Genomic DNA, 11,617 nt, shown 5'->3' with positions numbered 1-11,617 from the left:
TTATATTTGACCAAAAAACATACTTTATTAGGCCTACCGTTCCTGTAGCAGCAAACCTAAGTAGCCATACTTGTTAAATCTAATGTTACTTCCGGCGGGGGAATTGTTAATTCAAACCCCTACTCTTTATTAGGCCCTACTAACTCTCCACTAAAATAACATGGGAATTTTTAGATTGTTTACTTTTCTCTGTAACCATTTACCTAGAGTACACACTCCTACCACCGTATATTGTTTGGCTTTTTAAGCCATAAATAATGGTTTGGAAAGATGTTGCGAAATTTTAAGTTTTTTACCCTATGAAATGTCATACTCCGACCAAGATGGTTCGTGAACTCGTTCGAGTAAACGTAACTTTACGCACGTTTTAAAGCTGTACATCTCGGCAGCCATTATGTCTGCCACATTGGCCGGGCGACTCCCCTCTCTCTGACTATGCTAATGCATCCACATGTCGCCTTTTTGCTTTCATTGCGCGCCGCAATAGAAATGACGAGGAATGAATGGATCCCCTCCATGCTCCGTCTCTGATGGAGGGACGGACGCCCGACAAATTGACAGCACAACTCGCGGCTGTGTCGGGCCTACATCTCGGGCCGCGACTCGCCGCTTGGGGTCTGGTATACCGGTATAGATAGCGTTCACGCGGATTTTTGCGTTGAATTTCTCATTTCTCACAGTCACTAGCTAATTTTAATCTCGTCGCTGTAAATTTAATCTCGTTGGGGTCACATAAAACATCAGTAGTGTTTCGGCACTTCGAGGATGCAAAACACAACGGAATCGGCAGAAATCTGTAAAATTTTACGCTGGAATTAATAAAAGTTACTTTGACTCCGGTCTTGTGCGCATTCCAAATTGGAATTTGGTAATATTGGAATGTCCAATGAATGTTGGCTTTGTGGAATGGCACATCCATTCCAACGTTATAGTTGTGTCTAAAAACGAAAACTAACGTATTACTTTAATTGCAAATGGACCAGCGACTGAGTATTAACAGACGTACACGATTATGAGAACAATAGTTGTACTTCCAGTTTGGAACATCGTACCGTAGTAAGTTTTTGGATTGGTTGAATTTTCTCGTACTGTATCTGGAACATAAGCGCTCACTCAATTCATCTAATACGATAATTGTTCCCTACTACAGTACCAGTACGGCAGGATTAACACAATTTATGGTCCCGAATGCAAACTACAATAAATTAGTCAATGGTGAAATGTGGCAGGAGTCTCGTGGAGTCCAGTACGATTCTGTGGTCAGAGTGAAGACAGTAAGGAACTTAAAGAATCGTCGATGAAGTAACTTGACCATACTGTCCCACAAATATACAAGTAATACGAGTAGGAAAGGCATTTAGGAAAGGCAATAACAAAAATAACAATAGGCTCACTCCTTCGTCTTGCAGCCGCTAGCTTATATCTTATACTGTATTGCTAGTTCGTTTTCGCTTACAGGCCTGTAACTCAAGTTCACTTGTAGCAAACTCATTTTAAACTATAAACTATAAGTATAGTGAAATGTGCAGCGCTACGGCCGCTACGGGACCACGGGAATGCAGTCGGGAAATGCGGAAGTAGACCCGCATTTCGCAGTGAGCATCGAAAACAATCCAACTTGGTATTGTTTCGCTGGAAATGGTATAATACAATACACGGATATCCCTCGAATTGGCTCTCCAGTTCAACTAACCTCATTGTAAACAGGAGTCCCATAAAACGTGTAGTTTTCTAGCCACTTAGCATTTTATCTTAATTGTGGCTATTTATAGGCATGCGCTGTGGATGCGATACTCCCTGGTGTGGAGTATCGCACTAGTGAGTAAACTACGACTATCCGCAGTACTAGTGTACTATCCTGATAATTAGACCAATTCGTTAATACCAAGGCAAAAATGTGGTTCGGATTCTACTATAGTACTATCTATATTCTAAACTAATGTTTTTCAATCCTGTCTCAGTTTAACTTTTAACGGCCATTCACTGGGCAAGTCGGCCTTACTATCTGTAGCTGTAGTTTGTAGGATACTACAGTGTTATATAGTCAATGATACTAGTCTACAGTGATTATTAATATCCTCCTTCTAAAACCAATAAATAAAAATGTATTAGTTGTACCAAAGTTTTGTTTGAGAGACACTATTCTGAATTGAAAAGCGCGCGGACTCTTATATTTAATTATCCATCGGTATGGAAGAGATTAAAAAACGGTCTATAAAAAACCTCCAACAATCAAAAGTAGGGTAGTTATAAACAAGAATTCTAAATACTACATAGACCCTACTATTCCCCAAAATAATTAACAACAAACAAATTTACAGTTCGATCACGCTCTTTGCCCCCTAAATATTCAATTTATTCTCAAGTCCTTCAGGTAAATTTCTCATGGAAAATTCTCTTGTATGTGGGTTTTGTTCTGTAGCCCCTGAGTGAGAATTATTGGCAACACATTTTGGATTATACTTATGACTTTGTGGCCTACGTTTGAACTGCTTTGCATTTAAATCCCCTATTTTGGACACACACTTTCGAAACCAACATCCACAGGAAATCTTGCATTTTGACTTACCCTAATTGTCACATTCTGTGATTCTACACGTCATGGTTTCATGACGTGAATTATTATTCATGGTTAGAATGGTTTCACAAAGCAGGTGTACTAAAATCGCTAAAATAACATTGTTTCTGATAACCTAGTACGCCTTACGTACACTATATTATTTTATACAATAGTTTTCAAGGGAGATCGGGTGGTCCGGCGGACTAAACTAAACCGGGGTTTATTCCTTGCAGTAAACCAAACCGGTTTTTACCAACTGGCTCAGGGCGGTCAACGCCTTCTAGACCCAACCCTTCCATATCCAACGGCAGACCAACTTTCGAATAACATCCATAAAACCTTGAAGGTTTGTAAAATCCAACTTTTAATTATGCCTATTAACCAAGACTTGATTTTAAGGTGGTGTAACAAATACAACAACGCCCAATTGACTCAAAACTTTTGATAACTCTAGTTTTATTAACCGACTCATTTCTAGAACGAAACTCAGACATTACTTACTAGGTTTGAAGTTCAAACCTATCCATTATTATACCAATTACAAAATACTCCCGTTGCAGTAATCCTCCAGAGTCCAGACTTTGCCAATTCCAATTTGCCATATTCTATTTTCACTAAAATATTTCCTTGATATGTATTCCCTATTTAAATGAACTATAGGTTTCAGTAGGAAAAAAAACTGGTAAATTTGCCAGAATTGATTAAAATAAATCCATAACCAAGCAAATTACGACAGTTTTAAGTTTTTCTACGTAAGAATAATATAAACATTTATATTGTGCAATTAATTAAAAAGTTTTACACGATGGCTGCAATAAAAATTAAGTATTTTTTAAGATAAACATTTTGGAAACAAATATTATTTAAATTATTAATACCCCTTTCCCACTTACCCATTTCAAGATAAAATCTTTGAAACCCCCATCATTTAATTGTTAAACCCCCGTACACCATTTTCCCAATAGTACCCGATTTTTAAAGATAAGACATTTTGAAACCCCCGTTAATACCCTATACACCTCTTTCCCATTGCCCGCCCGATCTTGCTGGTTCGCGAACTCATTCAAGTTTATCTAGCCTAGACAATTAATTGTTTATAGATCGCAAAAAAAAAATACAAAAAAGAAAATACAAAAAGCGTGTTGTGACAGTTATTATCATGTTTTCTTCGCAAGGATTCCAGACCATTCTTGACAGTTAAAACAAACAAAAAATTGGTTTGCAATTAATAGCATACCCTAAATATAAAAGTATATATTCTATAGCCCCGATTATCACGTTTTTCTCTTTTTATACGTCGTCGCTAGGATGTCAATCAGTGTTGTATGTTAGTATATAAAAATACAATATAAGCCTAGGGATTAAAAATATAAATGTAAACTGAAATGCTGAGAACAAAGTAAATATCGTTTGGCAAGCGTTTGATTAACGCTCAATGGTTAACGGCATACATGCAACTCGACTAAAACATAACTTTGGAGCTAAGGTTGGCAAAATTAAGCTAGCAAAAGTTCAATACTAAAAAAATTTAAATATTGCAAACATTTGTCTATAGTGGGCAGTGGCTAATATACTCACTAGGTAGGTGCATCGTGTGAATTGTGTTTTTAGAATAGCTTTTCGAATGGATATACTGTAATATTTCCCAGTAAAATCGTCCAACACTGTGAATGTTGTAAACATGGGTTGAACCTTATTACTTTGAGGTTGAACTAACCACTTGTTCGTCTGACAAATGGGCTTTTGTTTTTAAATTAGTGACATCATTTCCATCGCTCTGGTAAATAGCAAACATTCGCCTGTTGTACTTTGTACTGTGCCATCAGTGGGCCTACGTGCGAGGCGGGCAATCGAAGCTGCTTGTCAATTTTAAATTTTGTTTAGATATTTGAATACTGTACAAAAATGTTGTACAGTAATGTCAAAAATTTGTACGGAATACCATAAGCTATTCCGATTTTGATCAAATCTGGTATAAACCTATTAACCTACATTTATTCGAATGAGTTCGCGAACCAGCATAATTGGACAATGGGAACGGGGGTTTATGGGGGAAATGGGGTGCTCCCACTTTTTATCCTAAAATCATAACATTTTGCAATTCCTTTCTCAATAATTTTGTAGAGCTTTAAAAAACAAATATTGGTATATTAAAGCGTTGTCACTTGGTCCTTAAGGAGAAAGTTTTTAAACAACCGTAAATTTAAAATTCTTGTGTTATTTTTAATGGAGAATAAGAAAGTGCTGTAGTTTGCTTGTTTATGAACACTTTTCGATCGAAATTTTATATACTTCATATTACAGGCTACTATTAACATTGAACTTAAAAAACACTTTAAATTACCTTCCCTGTAGCAGCCAATCTAAGCACTCATTAAACTGATTGCAGGACAACCTTTCCCAGGGTCTCCTCGCCAAGGGTCGGTCGTAAAATATTTCTGCGGGGGCGGCCAACCTGTCCCAGGGTGCATGAGGATTAGTGCTGGGACAGGTTGGCTGCCCTAGCCAAAATATTTAATGGTCGACCCTAGACTAGTAGAACCTGGGACAGGGGTTGAAAGTAGGTAATCATAAGATACCAGTACTTAACTGAAGCATGCATAAAATTGATATTTCTAGGCTGCAACATAAGCTTCGAATACAAGTAACAATACTTTTAAGGAATATCTTTGCGTTTCCGGGATCAAACACCAGGACTACAAATCAAACACGGAGAACACAATATGTTGCAGGGACTAAAAAATTAATTGTCAGCTTGCTCATTGCGCTTCTTAACAATCAAGTCATTGTGAAAACCTTGGTAAAGTAGGCCTATATTAAGTTAGTAAATGTAGGTTTTTTTAATTTACCAAGAAAGTTTAAAAAATGAGTTTTTAAAATTCCTACGTAATTATTATAGAGAACTAGCTGTTGTACCCGTGCTTTGCAACGGGAAGAGGACCCAAAATAGAAACATTTTAATCTTTATATTGGTTGCATATAATAGTTACACATCCGCCAACACTTTTAGAAACGAAATTCAACTTTTATGGCCTTAATAGAAACATTTAAGTTATGACTTTAAATCTGGTAAGTAGTGGATACCACCATTTCATCTCCTTAATTACATATATCTTTTTATTTATTATTGAAATTTAATTTCAATTTTGAAGTTACTACCATTAAATTTAAATGATTTTTTTTTCAATTTAACTCTTATTTATTTAATTTGTATTACCATTTGATAATTAATTATGGTTACATATATACAACAGATTTTAAATAATTTATTTTTGTAAAAAAAAATACAACCGACTTAAAACGCTCTAAAAAGAATGAAATAATTTCAATAAAGTAAACTTTTGTATTAGGCAAGCTCACGTATTTCAAGTCGGCGCGGCTCAAACTGCAAATATGATTGAAATTAAATATTTTGTGTGTATTTTGAAAATCAATAAATTGTAGCTGGATAACATTAATATATAAAAAACATACTGAACTGTTTTGTTTATATATTAAAGGAAATATTTTCTTGTATTTTATGTTTACTTCAGAATAAATGCATTATGAAAATAACACACACAAATGTTCTATATGAATAGGAAAATAATTTAGTTTGATATTATGATAGGGAAAAGAAGCTAGTTTAGTATTAAAACGTTACTTTTCCAAGTTAGAAACATTTAAATGCGTTATAATCTTTTTAAAGATACTCGTTAATACCACTATAATGCCGATCTCCGATTACGGTAATAAAATAACACTTAACGCATAACTATGAAAAAGACATGCAGATTAACACCTTTAGTTATAGATAGTCACCTGCAATATGCACACCTTCTTTCAATTTTGTATCAAAGATCATCATAGAGCCGCGCCGACTTAAAATACGTGAGCTTGCCTAATACAAAAGTTTACTTTATTGAAATTATTTCATTCTTTTTAGAGCGTTTTAAGTCGGTTGTATTTTTTTTACAAAAATAAATTATTTCATGATTTTTAGTGTGATTGTATAATTTTTTATGTATTAATTACTTGAGGTTTTTTGATAAGCAAAACTGTTTGAAACAATCAAAAGTTCAACAGAACAATCATTATTTTGAAACTGCTTGAGTCACCTGTTCAGGTTACATAATCAATGGGTATGAAAATAAACATTTTTAGATATTCCTTAAGAAAGAAAGAGTTGTCCATTACATTAGGCCTAATGAAAAACTAATTGTCTTTTCTAGATACATTGAAATGTCAGACATCATCGTTTCCTGCAATCGGTGTACTTCTACATTATAAAAAGAAATACAGTAACGTCTCAAGCCTTTTGGAACAATATGAAAGTTATTCCTCAGCCACCAGCACTAAAAAATCTCTAAAAAGTGGAAAATTGGTCGTTAACACGTATAGTACCTTTGGAAAATATTATATGAAAGATTGGTTCAGCTAAAAGTGGTGTAAGTCATGTAGGGGGTTTTGTTCGCTCAAGATATAGCCTAGTCGAAATTGCAAATCATCTTCCTCTAGGACTTTCCGAAGCAGGCATAATAGTATTGATATGTTACAGTAACTAGGTAGAGAATATTAATAAACATTCCACATCTGCAATGAAATATGTATATTATGAAAGATTGGTTCAGCTAAACGTGGTGCAAGCCATGTAGGTGGTTTTGTTTGATCAAGATATAGCCTAGTCGAAATTGCAAATCATCTTCCTCTAGGACTTTCCGAAGCAGGCATAATAGTATTGATATGATATAGTAACTGGGTAGAGAATATCAATAAACATTCCACATCTGCAAATGCATGTTTAGTAATTAAAATATTTAACACTTTTAAGACAATTGACGATTATGCACTGTGACACTTCTTAGGTCGTGTAAGGAATAATTGCATTTAATTTATATTTAGACCTGTTTTACGAATGCTTTGGAATTCACAATACACTTTTATTTGTCAATATCATACAGCTATTCACTGAAACATATATGTTTTTGAAGGTCAGAATATTCAATACTAATAAAAACAGAATTAAACTGTTTCATGAAGAATTGTCTGTAGCTTCATTTAAATGGTTTCAACTAACAGCTGTAGGAATGTTATTATTATTTATTGCCTTCTCTGCAAAAATGTAAACAATCTACACAAATGTAAACAAAATAAATGTTGAATATTTAAGGTTTTCAGAATTTTTCACCGAAACAAATATTATACTTAAACATAATATATAAGGTACCAAATAGAAACTCTCCTGGTTATTTTGGTGGTGGAACCACACTGATCGGTAAGAGAATCACAGAGAAATTGGTGAAAATACATCGAAAAAAAAACATCGCCACAAACAAATTGAGAACCTCCTCCTTTTGTTGGTAGTGGGGAAGTCGGTTAAAAACCAAAATCAACGACGTACAATTTAGTTATTGATGATATTTTTTAGTTTAATTTAATCATAGGTTTAGCAAAACACAATAACTTAATTTACCTAAATATACATATAAAAAAACAATGTGATGTGCAAGTTATGTTAAATTAATCTAACACATGTTAAGCAGTTAGAATTCATTTAAAGTAGAATAAATAATCCATGATAAAAGGTTAGATTAAAATAAACCTACCTTATAGTTATGGAAAATATTATATTTAATTTCTTTGTATCAGCTGTCTGAGATTGTAAAATATGCAGTTTAGCAGTTCTTCTTGTTTACATTTAAATGTCATAACAAATGTAAACAAACATTGTTAGTGTTCTCATTGCAGCCATGGAGACAAATCAATATTTACTTTTAAAATGTTCACCTGAGAACTTTTAAAACCAAATGGGCAAAGCCTACGGTCAGTATCGAAATGTGAATAGTCCTATAATGGTCCTTGGTATGGTAACTATATTTTTGTAAAATTTAAGCCCAGTTGGTTCAGTAGTTTTTGCACCTATTAGTAACACACATACATACAGACACCATTAGATTTTTATATAATAGTATAGATATTATAAAATGATGTAGTTTGCTTGTTTATGGATATATTTTGATCAAACTTGGCAAATTTATTTTTTTTACGAGGCTATTCATATTTTACAAAAAACACTTGATTACCCTCCCTGAAGCAAAAAACCTAGAGGTACTTGTTAATCCTAATGTTATTTAAATAGATTTAATTGAAAATCCTACGAGGCACACGGAAATTAGCTTAGTCTGCAGGTATGCTGCGGCAGGGTATTTATTTGCCCCTTAAATTTCATAGGACACAACTTCATAATAGATACGTTATTAACATTTTGCATTTATAAAATTGATAAGTATGACGATTTCATAGGTGTTTTAACAGATTAAGATCTTATGTCAACTTACTATTCATACTAGTGTTTCTACAATTAACAAAATTTATAATATAGAGGATACGTGAATGTATATTTTACAGAATAACAAGTATGTTGATAATGAAGTAGAAATGTTATCAATATGCACCAAATGTAGCATTTTTTTTTATAAAATTGAACATAATTGAATAAGTCACTTACAGATTGTGCTACGGCCTATACACCACCTGTCCTTAGTTATTGGAAGTGATATATTTCATTTGATAAAAAAGATGCTAAAGCTTACAATAAGTCTTTCAAAACTTCAAGACCTAAATAGCTTGTATTAGGTCTACCGTATAAAAGAGGATAATATGAATAATACGTCTAATATAAAATGTGTTTACAAAATAAATAAAGATAAATTGTCTCATTTCCATACAAGATCTGCAATATCCTATTTTTATGTTAATTTAAAGTTTTAAACGTCATTAGTGCAGTCAAACGTTTTGGACATTACACACGTAAAATAGACTTAATATTTTACTGTGGGACTATAGTTATTTGTGCAACTAGTGAGCAATTGACTCACTCGAGAGAAATCCTTACTTACGAGCCGTAGGCGAGTGAGGAATATTTTCTCGAGTGAGACAATTGTACTTTGCACTCGAGTTGCACATTATATTTTTCCTACAGTTACCATAATACCCCCGCCGCAGCAAACCTGCAGACTAAGCGAATTTCCATTTGACTGATTGGATTTACACTGAAATGTCTACTTAAAAATATAACATTTATTCCCGATTTAAATAGAATTAGTTTAACAAGTACTTAGGTTTGCTGCATCAGGGAGGGTAAAATTGTTTTTTTTTTTATGTTAATAGTTAGTAAGAAATAAAAACATTTTCCAAATTTGATCAAAATATGTTCATAAACAAGCAAACTACAACAGTTTACTTATTCTCCATAAGAATAACATGGGAATTTTAAATTTACAATTTTTTGGAATTTTATCCGTAACCGTTAGGCGCATAATAACGCTTCAATATACTAAATTATTTGTTTTTTTAAGCTCTACAAAATGGTTTGGAAATAAATTGCAAAATTTTAAGTTTTTTGGGTCAAAAATGGTTATCAAAAATTATTTTTACCCCATAAAACCCCCCGTAAACACCCGTTCCCATGGTCCGATCATGCTGGATCGCGAACTCGTTCGAATAAACGTAGGTTTACACGTTTGTACCAAATTTCATCAAAAACGGATCATTTTTGCTTGAGTTATCGTGCTGACGGACATATATATATATATATATATATATATATATATGGATATATATATATAAATATATATATATATATGAATTTGAACGGATGGTGTTTTTGGCCTCTAGGGACCTCAAAACGAAAAAAAAAATCGGTCCCGCGTCCAGGTCTTACCATGAGTACTACGGTAATAGCTTATTCCCTATATGGGAAATTCGCTAAAACAAATAAATTAGTGAATAAACGTAACATATTTTTACACAGAAGTGACTTTTAATATAACATTTAATGTGAAGTGACAAATACAACAGTACAACAGCTGACCAGCTGATTTACAGCCAGTGCTGCCAACGTATTTCGCGCGCATACAACCTTGTCTGCATGTTACGCGCTCACTATTTCGTGCGTTCACGTTGCAAATCTGGAGTGTGTCTCACTGATGAGCGAATTGGCCACTTTGCTTTCTCAAATCAGTGAGAGAACATGTACATTGTTAGGTAACTGTAGGAAAAATATATTTAAACACTGTTTAAAGTCATTAATAGCTCACGTTTCTAGTATATTTAGATAATAATTGATTTGACTTTTTGTTAGATTTTTTCCTTTTTCAAATCGCATAAAGAAATATCACAAATAGAATCCGTAAACGCTAACAATTCCAAGGGAAATAATATCTCCCAGTGCATCGCAGTGCAAATGCTAGAAATATAATCCATTGCATCCCCTGTCACCTGTCGTCAAACTCGATGATAATCCTGGCAGCAGGGGCGGCCAACCTGTCCCACCCCGACCCCTCATTAAAATAGTGATGGGAAAGGTTGTCCATCCCTGCAAAACAGGCCAGAAATTCGCAGGTCAATTTCAACCCTGGGAAAGGTTGTCCGTTTCCCCATTAAACTAATGCTATTTAAATAAGCCTCGGGAAGGAAAATAGAGATTCTCTTAGCCTGCAGGTTTGCTGTGGTGCCCGGCGGGGGTATTATAACAATAGATAATTAAAAATCTAATTTTCTTGTAGCTGACGGAATTTGATCGATACGGGCTCGCAGCAACGCAATAGCCTACATTTGAAAGCGGGCTGGTAAAACGTTATGCTATTGACTTTTGGATGTTGAAGTAGACATCGCATTTACACTCTTTTATTTAAATGGAACTTAGTTGAATGGACCTTTTAGCGAATTTCCCTATAGGGAATAAGCTATTACCGTAGTACTCATGGTAAGACCTGCACCCGGGACCAATTTACTTTTTCGTTTTGAGGTCCCTAGAGGCCAAAAACACCATCCGTTCAAATTCATATATACAGGGTGTTGAAAATGTCTGGAACCAGCATTATATCTGGTGAGTGGTTAAAGAAATACAACTGATATTTTGTGTACGGATATACTATGGTTTTACCTATCTTTTGGTGCCTTATGACATTTTTTACCACTTATCGGGAACGTCCTGTGGAGGATGCAGTAAAAAGTTTTAATGGAAGGCTATGGTAAATGATACATCGTTTTAAAGGCCATTTTATTCTGAGTACG

This window comes from Macrosteles quadrilineatus, unplaced genomic scaffold (genome assembly GCF_028750875.1).
Source record: "Macrosteles quadrilineatus isolate MER2022 unplaced genomic scaffold, UCM_ALF_1.0 Scaffold_4__1_contigs__length_99947679, whole genome shotgun sequence".
Taxonomy (NCBI): domain Eukaryota; kingdom Metazoa; phylum Arthropoda; class Insecta; order Hemiptera; family Cicadellidae; genus Macrosteles; species Macrosteles quadrilineatus.
This window is presented reverse-complemented; position numbering follows the sequence as displayed.